Raw genomic sequence first — 12,012 nt, 5'->3', positions numbered from 1 at the left:
GGATAGGCTGGAGGATTCAGCCACTTGTACAGATGTGGAGGGGCCTGGGTCAGTGTGATGGGAAGAAAACCTCAAGGAAGGTGCAGAGAGAGATGGCCAAGTCACAGGTAGCTCCGGAAGGTCGATCACAGAGCCTGGCTGTCCCGAAAGCGACGGAAGAGGGGCAATTACCTTCGAGAGCTCACTGCTAAACGAAAAGTGCACATCACTGTTAGATGGTCTGCCGAAGATCGAGATGCCCTCGAAGGGGTCCTCTGAATAGCCTATTAGGTCGCCCTCCATGTTGCTCCGAGGTTTATGCCAGCTGTCGTTGTGAATCAAAGTAACCAACACAGGCTAAACCGAAACCCTAGAAATGCAATACCGCAATCACAAGCTCAAGTAGCGAGGGGTAAGCTGGACGTGGAGGGTAAACAGGGTTCCCAAGCAGGTTACAGCCAAGACTGTGACGGAATACTGTTCGCGTCTACGCCTAGGCCCCAGGTGTACATCTAGGATGGTCTACCCCGTGTCAAGTCGAGGGCGCGCTAGCCGTTCCTGCATCCTCTTCGCCATAGAGACTCCTCCTCCTTCCTTCGTCTATCATAATTATAATAATAATTATTATTATTATTACTGTTATTATTATTATTAATTAATATTACTAATATTATTATGAGTTTATATTATTATAATAATATTAATATAATAATCATAAATATATAAATATATAAGAATATCATTGTTATTATTTATATAGTTATTACTAATTATAAATAGTTGGTCTTTAAAAAAATACACATAATAATTCCCTTATCACAATTATAATTATTATTGGATCATGGTTGTTATTATGAGTTAATATTTTTTTTTCCCGTTGGAAAAAGTCGTAATTTTCATTAAGAAAAGAAAATTAAATTTTGTAGATGCAAAAGCATATATTGTACGTGGGGCTTAAAGCCCATCCAATTTGAGTATTCAAAATAAGAGGTGTACTCCACGCAGGGAGACATTGTTCTGTTACTGAGATTGCAATATAAAATAAGTACTTACTCTATGTAGAGAGTATCAAAACTACCATTTATAAGTCTATTTTCATTGTGCATATATATAAAATTATATAAACAAAAATATTTTCAGGCTCCTTCTGAGCTAGTTAGTCTTAGATGTCTATAAATGGTCGGTGATAGTATTGATGGAAGGTTTCATCCTTCTACTCCAGTGTCCTCCACGTTCCTATAGGCATGTGCATTGCTTCCTTGGATAGAAAATCGACAATTGTGTTCTGCTCCCTGTATATGTGATGACAAATAAATGTGTCAAAAAAGTTTATAATTCTATGGACTTCTTCCATGATATGTCTCAGAGAATATGCATTACAATTTTCAGTTTCATTTATCCAATTGCATACAGTTTTTGAATCTCCAAATAGTTGTAAGTTTTTGCATTGTTTTTCCAGTGCAAATTGTATGGTATATTTTGTTGTGATAAGCTCAGAAAAATTGTTAGTGCCTCTGCCCAATCCCATTTGTATTTTGTAATAATGGGATGTTGAAAGGTGTAGTATAGCACCTCCCCCACATCCTGTGTCTTGCGCTGAGCTGTCAAAATATGCCCAGGGATGTGTATGATTTATGTTTTCTAGAATGATATGCCTGGGAGTAGAGCTAGATTCATCCTCCGAAATGATATGGTAGTCAACTAGTATGCGGGTTGTGATAGTCGGCCAGTAGGGAGGGGGCTCTGAAAAAGATATCTATTTCGGGCAATACAAATGGCCCAACAAGTAAGAATGGGAATATTTCTATCTTTCGCCAAGGGGACGGCAGTCCACCAAGCTTCCCACGCTTCACGAACTAACATGCCCTGCCATTGTGGAAGTGAGGGTATATGAGAGAGTATACAAATCTATATCTCTTTTATGGATGGGCACAAGAGGAATAGATGATCCACAGTTTCGTTGTCTGCATTACATAGGCCGCACCAGAAGGGTCCATGAAAGGATATTTTGCTTAAATTTTCTTATGTGGGGATCTTGTGCCTCAAAATGGTCCACATGAGGAGTCTCATTCTGGGTGGTGCTTTTAATTTCCAAATGTTGCTCCACCATGTTTCACATAGTGGAGGTTTCTTTGAGTCCATTAGGGCTATATAACCTACTTTTGGTGAGTATTTCCCATGTTTAGCTTGTGCCAAGATTAACTCATCCTCCCCTTCCTATATTCTGATGTGAGATTCAGTAAGGGCCTCCGTGTATTCTTTCCAGTGCTACTGCCATAGTTGAGGGATCTTCAATACCCTCCCAGATTTCCAGGCTTGTTGTGTAAATGTAGAGCGTTCATTGTTCGCTATATGGCTAAGGTGTGTGATCCCTCTGATAGTGAGATGTGTTCTAAGCTCCTCAAGGAGCCTATGAGCGTTTCCACATCCGATCCAGGGATCAATCCCAATTCTAACCATAGCTCCCGACTGTACTATCCATGTGAGACCATCCCTAATAAGGGGCATTGCTTGTAGAACTACTTTCCATATGTTTGATTTTCCAGCATCATTCCACTAAGGTTGTCGTAGCCATTCCCTGAGGTTTAGAGGAGCTATGTATTTAGAGATGGCCACCGATGCCGATAAAATATGTGATGTGATTAGCTGCCACCCTAGTTTGGCCGCCAGGGCTATAGAGAAAGTTCCTAGACTTTTAATTCCCCATCCTCCCCATTCCTTTGGGAGAGCTAGGGATTCCCAATTGGTCCAAGAAAAAATCTTTCCCGGTTGCTTCCCTTTCCACAAGAATTTGCAACATAGGTTTTTGATTCTTGTGAGGATTCCCCTAGGTATCCATGCTAACGACATCCAATATACTGGGGTTGCTTCCAAACTTGCTTTGATGAGGATCAACCTTCCTGCTCTCAATAAATATTTGTGGTACCAAATGTTAAGCCGTTTTTCCATTTTGGTGATGAGCCAGATCCAATCTGCATTCTTATATCCAAGGGGCTTTAATCTATAACCCAAGTATTTGAGGCCCTCCTCCAGTTGCTGTAGGGTATAGGGAAATCTTCGCAGGGCATAATGTATCTCGTATGGAGAACACCCTATAGTCGTTGTAGTGGACTTTGCATTGTTCACCATCATTACTGTGGCTGATAGGAAAGTAGAGAATGTGTTAAGTAGAGAAGTTAAATCACCAATACTCCCATTAAGGAAGAGCAACACATCGTCTACAAAGAGAAAGTGTGTCAATGTGCATCCATCTGTGATCCGGATACCTCTTAGCCTACCCTGTCGGTGTTCCTCCTTTAAGATGCGGTTGAGACCTTCCATGATGAGTAAGAAAAGTAACGGGGACAGTGGGCATCCCTGCCTGAGACCTCTCTCAGAGTGAAAGAAGGGTGAGGCCGCCCCATTTATAAGAACATTGAATGATACATTAGTAATGCAACACATAATCCACCTTATGAACTCATATGGAAAACCTAAGTGTGTTAAGATCATTCTAATATATAGCCAATTTACTTTGTCAAAGGCTTTCGAGAGATCTACTTTAAGGACCATACCTTTGAGTTTCTGAGTTTGAATAGAATGCAGGATTTCTTGTGTGGTTTTGATAGCCTCATGGATTTGTCTGTTCTGTAGGAAGGTGAATTGTTCAACTGAGATGTGGTTGGACAGGATCGGCCGGAGGCGATTGGCTATGATCTTAGAAATGATCTTGTAGATACAATTACACAAGGAAATGGGCCGAAAGTCATTGAAAGAGGTGGGGTTGTCAGATTTGGGTATGAGAGCAATGAAGGTTGAGTTGTAGGTCTCATACATTCTTCCGCTGGATCTGCACCCTTCAATAACTTTTAGGAGGTCCCCTCCCAGAATTTCAAAGAAAGCCAAGTAGAATTCCACATTCCATCCATCCGAACCTAGGCTTTTGTCTCCTTCGAACCATTTTATGGTGGCTTCCAGTTCTCCCAAGGTGACTTCCTTTTTTAATTCGAAAGCATCCTCTTGGTCAACGAACCTTGGAAACAACTGAGCTGTTCTCATGATTTCAGCTAGAGTAGCATTTGGAGGGGCCTTGTATATGCTCCTCAAATGAGTTGTAGTCAAGGCTGCTAATCTGGGGAAGGTATTCACTGTTTCACCTTGTTCATCTGTTAGCTGCCAAATTGTATTTATCGCTTTGCGCCCATTCGTAAATTTGTGGTAGAACTTGGTATTGTCATCCCCTTCCTTAAGCCAAATGGCTCTGCTTCTCAATCGCCAGCTTTCCTCCCTATCCTTGAGTATCTGACTCCTCTTAGCCAAAAGGGAGGTTAGATGGTATTTATGTTCTGGGGAAGAGTATATCCCACCATGTTCATTCTCAAAAGCCTCTATTTCCTCTTCAGTCATCTTAAGGATAAGGTCTTCCAGGGTTCTCTTTTTGTGTGCCCATATTTTAGAGAGATTCTTTAGTTCTCTCAGATTTTGTGCAAAACCTTTTGAGATTGTCCTTCCTGCCGCAGGGGGGTGAGCCTTCCAAAATTCAGTGACTAGTCTGATGTAGTCTGCGTCTCTTAGCCATGCAGAGTTGAATTTGAAGGGAGCTTTTGGTTTGTACATACCACCCCTTATTTCCAGATAGATCAGCCTATATTTTGATAAGCCCCCTGAACCAACCCATTGTCTAACTCCTTGGCCCATGTTCAATAGGTGCTCCTTGATGAGGAATCGATCTAGCCTCCTGGAGAGGTTGTCCTCGCCTGATCTATTGTTTTTCCAAGTAGGTTGAATTTTGGAGGAGGGGATATCAATAAGATTATGTTCCTCCAGTCTAGTCTCAAATAATTCCGAGAGGTTATCTCTTTGTGCATTATGCCCCCATGATTCCGCGAATCCAATGGAGAAGTTTAGGCCCCCCTCCCCCAAAGATGAGCTTATCCTTTTGAAGGATGTGAGATTTTAGCAGCCTGTTCCAGTATTCTTCCCTATTGTGACAGGGGCCATAGATGTTAATAATCCTAAGATCTGTATCGAGTTCAGAAGAGTATATGTATGCTCCTATGTGTCCTGAGCTTCCCCAAATGTTGTAGATTCTGATGGAGCGGGTGTTTACTCCCAGAGCCAATCCCCCAGATCGACCAATTGCATCTAGAGCGTGAAAAGTCCATCCAGGTAGCCATGATTCGAGAAGGTGAGTGATGACACTAGCTTGTCCTAGGGTTTCTTATAGGAAAAGGATATAAAAGAGTTCAGATATAAACAGTCTTCTCATGGATAATTTTTTGTCAGGGCTAGCCAACCCTCTACAGTTGAAAGATAGCAGCTTCATGGAGGGGGGTGCACTAGGGTATTCACGGCTCTAAGTACCTAATCGATGGAATGTTGTCTGTCAGCAGCGATCTCTTCCTTAGCTTGTAGCTTGGCTTTTAATAAGGAGGAGGGTCTGCCTCGAGGCTGCTTGATGGGGAGAGGAAATCAAGCCAATACTCAGGGTATCAGGAGCCTGTGATCGAATCCGAGAGTGAAGGGGGTATCTGGTGGATGGAGGGATAGGTGGAGGGGTGGAAGCAGGGATGGAGGAGATGGCTTGGGGGTCCTCGGGAATTGATGGCGGGTTGCAGGAGATGGTGGGGGAGGAGGGTTTAATGGGGCATGCTAGAGACATGGGAGAGTTTTTGTTGTGTGCAGAGGGTTGAACATTATTTGAATCAATGCAATGTGATAAAGCATTAGAATAAGCAGAGGAGGAAGTTGAATTCAACATACCCGTGGAGAATGCAGCCTTGGAAGCCACCCTTGCTCTAGTCAGGGGTGGAGAGGGTGGCTCAAAAGGTGCTTTCCCCTTTGAAGGTGCCTTCTCTACATCCGCCTGTGCCAAGTTTGCTGCTTCTTCAGCCGAGGGGGGGCTACCCTGTGATTGTGAGATTTTCTGTGGAATTACCTTTTCCTTTGTTACATCTCTTGCCTTCCTATTCAAAGGGCAATCCTTAAAAAGATGTCCCACCTTGTGGCATCGTCTGCAGCGAAACAGGACTCCTTCGTAATCCAGGGTTTGTTGCCAGGAGAAAGTTCTCCATTGCAATGTGATATGCTCTTGGAAGCCCCCCCAGTGTCCAGATGAACCGGAATCCTAGCATAATCCATCATGCCAGTAGCTAGATATGATCTATCATGCTTTAGATAAGTTCCAAGAGTGTTGTCGATGCGACGGAATATGTCCTCCGACCAAAATTGGAGGGGTAATCCCGGGAGCTAAACCCAAATAGGCCCAACTCCTATCTGTTCTTTTTCCGGATCAAAAAGAGGGTTCCATCGACGGAGGAGGACTGGAGCATGTTCAAAGTGCCAGAAGGAAGACAGGACCCAATTTATGTGCTCAGATCTGGCGAAGCGTAGAGTGAACCAACCCCTAACAAATGTTTGAACAAAGGGAAGGTCGGTCAGGTGGTACCCCCATACCTCAGGGGTCCACAGCTTTAGTCGAGCCACTATGTAGCTTCTGCCACGGATCCTTCCCACCAGCATGCGGTCCGTCGTGTCCATGGTGTCGCCCCACTGTATATCTTCCCCTAGCCTGATAATTACATCTTCGCCTTTGGATTTGAAGCACTTGCACTTCTTGTTTGGTCTAGCAGCGTCTTCGGGGGTGTCCGTTCGTTCCTCTAGCTGAGAAGGGTTTGAGGGAGGGTTTTCAGTGCAGAAATGATCATCCGCAGGGATAGGTTCCGAAAGCGGGGGGATTGCTAAGTAGCTACCTGATGGAGGTACCGCAGATGTTGTGGCTTGAGGGTTTCCTTGAGCCGGATTCAGGTGTCCCAGGGGATTGTTTAGAGAGTTGTCAGAGTGGGGGGGAGGGGGTTAAGTGAAGAATCAACCGCAAGGTTAGGGTGAAAGCAGGTAGACGCAAAGTTAACAGTGGAAGGTGACAGTGGCGAGGAGGATGGTACCAGCCATACCGAAGGAGGCTTAGAGAAGGTTACAGTGGAGCAGGAGGGTCTCGAGATCGAGGGTAGTCTAGCAATGGTAACCGTTAGATCGCAACAGAAGGGGAGGAGGTCTTCCACGGTGGAGCAAGAAGTTGTCCAGATGTTAACGTCCTCCAACGAGTCCTCTGAGTAATCCACTAGGTCAAGCTCCATGCTTGTTCCGAGAAGTTCTCTACCCGCTGCCTGCAGGACTATCGTAACCGTTGCTGCAATGATATGTCGAGAATCGGCAGGTATGCAGTAAACAGGGCGGAGGACGGGGTTTACAGCTCCATTACGGTATGTTTGGTCAGGTTACGAGAACCGACGCGGTGTAGGTAGCCGGTAGTACCACATGTCGACAGCTAAGGTAGGTATGGCACAGGTAGGGTGTAAGCGCAGAACCCTAACCCTTTTTAGACAGGCATTGCAGCTCCATCCTCATCTCCCTCATCCTTCTTAGAACCAAGACTCGAGTATGCTATGGAGGGAAGCTCCATTATGAGTTAATATTATTATAAAATAATTCTATATAATTGTGATTATTATTATTATTATTATTATTATTATTATTGTTATAATAATATAATAATAATCATAATATATTATTATAATAATAATAAAATAATAAAATTATTATTATTATTAATATAATAACATAATAACTATTATTATTATAATAATATTATATTATCATTATATTATTATAATAATATAAAAATACAATTATTATTATATTATTATAATAATATATTATATTATTATAATATACTACTATTAATAATTAATATTACTAATATTATTAAGATTAAGATTAAGATTAATATTATTATTATTATTATAATTATAGTTATAATATAATAATATTATTATTATTATTATTATTATTATAAAATAATAAATATATTATATTATTATTATAATAATAATATAATTTAATAATTAATATTATTAATATAATAACTATTAGAGGGAAGAAGGGTTGTTGAGTGCGGAAGCAGCGCACCAGGACAGATCTTGGGTGCGAAATTCAGAAACATAGGAATTTGAGTAAAAAAAAGACGAAAAACCTAAGGATTGAGGGATAATCAGAAGCGCAGGATCTGAGAGAAAGAAATGGGAATGGAGCAGGGGAGGGGAGAGATCCCCTCCTTCAAAGCAGTAATAACGGGGGAAGCGAGAAAGGAACGACAGAAGGAAGGAGACAGAACAAATGAAGGAGAAACTTCAGCAGCGGGAGCGCAAAGGAGAATGGGAGTAACAAGTAAATGTCTGTTGAGGGCGACGAACAAACCCAGGTTTGTAATTCCGCACAATAGATTAGAGAAATATAGAAGTTACATGAGGGATTATGCTTTGATCTGTAAGTTTGTAGGATACTGGCCAGCAGAGAAAGATCTTCTCAGATGGATCCAGCAAAGGTGGAAACCAAAAGGACATGTGGAAGTAAAGCTGGGAGCGAAGGGATTTTTTACAGTTATATTTTCCAACCTAGAAGACAGGGAAAGGATCTTTGAGGAAGGACCCTACTTCATGAACAACGCTGGACTATTTATGAGGGAGTGGGTATACTGCTACAACCCAAAGAAGGAAAGAATGTTAGCTGCCCCGATATGGATCAAACTCTTTGGCCTACCAACAGAATTTTGGGACCCAGAGATCCTTGAGGGCATAGGTAACGCAATAGGATCGTTTGTGAAAGTGGCAGAATCGACAAAGAGGGGAAGATATACAACATATGCTAGAATATGCGCGTACATGAACATCACATAGCCACTTCCAGATATAATAGAATTGGAATATCATGACGAGATCTGGCACCAAACAATTGACTACGAACACATTCCATTTCGTTGCAGAAGATGCCATGAGTATGGCCATTTATACCGAGAATGCCCCATCACGCTAGCAGAAAAGGAAAAGGAAGCTGAAAATGAGAGGAGAAATGCAGCAAGGAAATCAGGAAAGGAGGAAGAGGACTTCAGAGAAGTGCAAAGGAAGAAAAAAAGAGGAAACAACAAGACACAGACGGGCAAACAAAAAGGAACCCATAGCATAGAATCCCAAAACAAGTTCCAAATACTGCAGGATGAAGAAGTAGAAACAGAGGCGAACGAGGAGGAGGAAACAGAAGGAATGGAAGTAATAAAGGAAAATGCAGACAAAGAGACAGATCAAATGAATAAGGATCAAGAGAGGACAGAGAGCCCAACAGAAAACCAAGAGGATCAACGAGGAATGGAAATAGACCCACAGAAAACAAAAGGAGAAGAAGAAGAACAAGTAATGACGAAGCTCCTGCGGGAATGGAAGAGGCTCGATGAAAGATTTATCCCAGAGGATTAGAAACAGATGTACAAAGAAGCTTTCCAAAGATATAAAGAGAAAAAAGTAATAATGGAAGATAGAGAAGATGGGAAAATGGCGAAGCAGGAAACACAAAATCTAGGAATGAGTAGCATTGGCAAGGGAGGCAAAAAAATAGGTAGAAGAACAATGAGTGAAACAATTCAAGAAGTTGGATAGATGCTAGTAAATTCAGGAAGAGTGATACCTCTTTCACAGGTATTCCAATCCCCTCCGAAACTTTTGCGATGATCATCACAAGCTGGAACATAAGAGGCCTCAACAGTAGAGGAAAACAGAGGTATTTAAATGACAGACTGAAAAAAGAAAAACCCAGCATAATGATAGTACAAGAAACAAAAATAAGTACTGAGAAAATGAGAGACATTCTGAATAGAAACAAGAACAGATATGAAATGATGGGACAGGATGCGATCAGGAGCGCAGGAGGTTTGGTAATAATTTGGAACCCTGAAGAAATTCAATTAAGTAATTGGATAAGTTTTCCAAGAATCCTAACAGGGACAGCAAAGATAATAGGAACAATGGAGGAGGTTATTATAACAGGGGTGTATGGACCACATACCCAAGGAGAAAAGGAAAACTTTCTGCAAAACTTAAAAGCATTGAGAAGTATAATCCCTGGAAGACAATGGATCGTAGGAGGGGATTTCAATCTGATTAAAAGCTCAGAGGAAAAAAGAGGAGGGCTAAGGAGAATGGATAAAGCAATGGAAAAGTTTGGAGACTTGATAAGGGAGCAGAGACTGATCGATATTCAAACCATAAATGGAAACCACACCTGGAATAACCGCAGAGGGGGAGTTAATCAAATTGCATCTCGACTTGATAGATTCTTAATTTCCGAACAAATAATGATGAAAGATGTATTCATAGAAGCCACAATTCTACCGGTAGCAGGATCAGATCATTGGCCGATTAAAATGGAAATAGATCTCAAGCAAAGACCAAACAACAAACCTTTTAGATTTGAAGCTTTTTGGCTAAGAAATGAGGGACTGTTAGAGAAACTTTAAGAATGGTGGAGGAAGAGTGAGCAAAGAGGAAAAAACAAAATGCACACCTTTCAACTCAAATTAAAGGAGATGAAAGATAAAATAAAAAAGTGGAATAAAGAAGAATTTGGAAATATACTGGAAGAGAAAAAGCGCCTGGAGCAGAGAATGGAAGAGTTGCAGCAGATGGATATCCTAGAAGGCATACAGGAAGATAGAACAAAGGAAGAAGGAATTATATTAAACCAGCTAGAAGAAAGAAGGAAACAAGAAGAGATCTTATGGAGACAGAAGTCAAGGGTTCAGTGGCTTAGAGAAGGGGAAAAGAATACTAAGTTCTTCCATAAAGCAATGATACAGCATAGACAAAGAAACCAAATCTTCTTAATAAAAAATCAAGAAGGTCGGAGAGTCCTCCAGCATGAAGAAATCGAAAAAGTGTTGGTCAATCATTTCAAAAACTTATTAAAGGAAACACAGGATAACAGATCAGAAGCTATAACAAAGATAAGCAGGGAGATCCCTAAACTGGTAACCAAAGAACAGAATTTGGCTTTAATGAGGAAAGTTACGATGGAAGAAGTGGAGGATACAGTCAGGAACATGAAAAGGAACAAAGCTCCCGGGCCGGATGGGTATACGGTAGAATTCTATCAAGCAGGATGGCATTTCCTTGCTGAAGAAGTTCTAGAAGTGGTGGAGAAAGCTAGAATCAATCAAAGAATATGGCCAAGAATAAACTCAACCCTGCTGACTCTTATTCCTAAAACTAACCAAGCGGATCAAGCTGAAGGCTTTCGCCCTATAGCTTTATGTAACGTTATCTACAAGATAGTGGCATCAGTGGTGGCACAGAGGCTGAAATCAATTCTACCAAGCATAATAACCCCAGAACAAACTGGGTTTGTAGAAGGAAGACAGATTTTGGATGGATTAGTGGTGGCCCAGGAAGTAATCCACACTCTGAAAACAAAGAAGGAAAAAGGAATGCTGATAAAATTAGACCTATCAAAAGCCTATGATAGGTTAAGCTGGAGATATCTAGAAACCATCCTTCAAGCCTTTGGATTCTGCGACAGATGGGTGAAATGGGTCTTAAGTATGATTTCCACTCCGAATTTCTCCATCCTGCTAAATGGAGCCCCATCTGCTACTTTTAATTCTACAAGAGGACTCCGCCAAGGGGACCCCCTATCCCCCTTTCTCTTCATAATAGCAGCAGAAGGATTAGGTAGATACTTCAAAAAAGAATTAAGAGAAAGGAAAATCCAGGGTCTGAGACTATGGGGCAATCAAACTACTATCACCCACCAACAGTTCGTGGATGACATCATGATATACTGCAAAGCATCCTTGAATGAGGTGAGAAGGATAAAGAGAATTCTACAGGTATTCATGGAAGGTTCAGGTATGGAGGTAAATAATGAAAAATCAAGAACATTCTTTTTTAATACAGTGGAACCCATCAAAAATCATTTAACCAGGATCTTGGGTTATAGAAAAGGAGATCTCCTAACAAATTACTTGGGAACTATGCTAGACTCCTCATCCCTCAAAATAGGAAACTGGAAATCCATCCTGGAAAAGATCATGAAAAGACTGGAAAATTGGTCCTTCCATACTCTAAACCTAGCGGCAAGGGTCGTTCTGCTTAAATCTACCATTCAGGCGATCCCGATATATCCTTTATCAGTAATGGCAGCACCAAAAGGGATATGCAATAAGCTGAT

The sequence above is a fragment of the Pinus tabuliformis genome, chromosome 5_1, assembly GCF_031772625.1.
Source record: "Pinus tabuliformis cultivar Carrire ecotype Pingquan chromosome 5_1, CPIR1, whole genome shotgun sequence".
Classification (NCBI taxonomy): Eukaryota; Viridiplantae; Streptophyta; class Pinopsida; order Pinales; family Pinaceae; genus Pinus; species Pinus tabuliformis.
Note: the sequence above shows the minus strand (reverse complement) of the source record.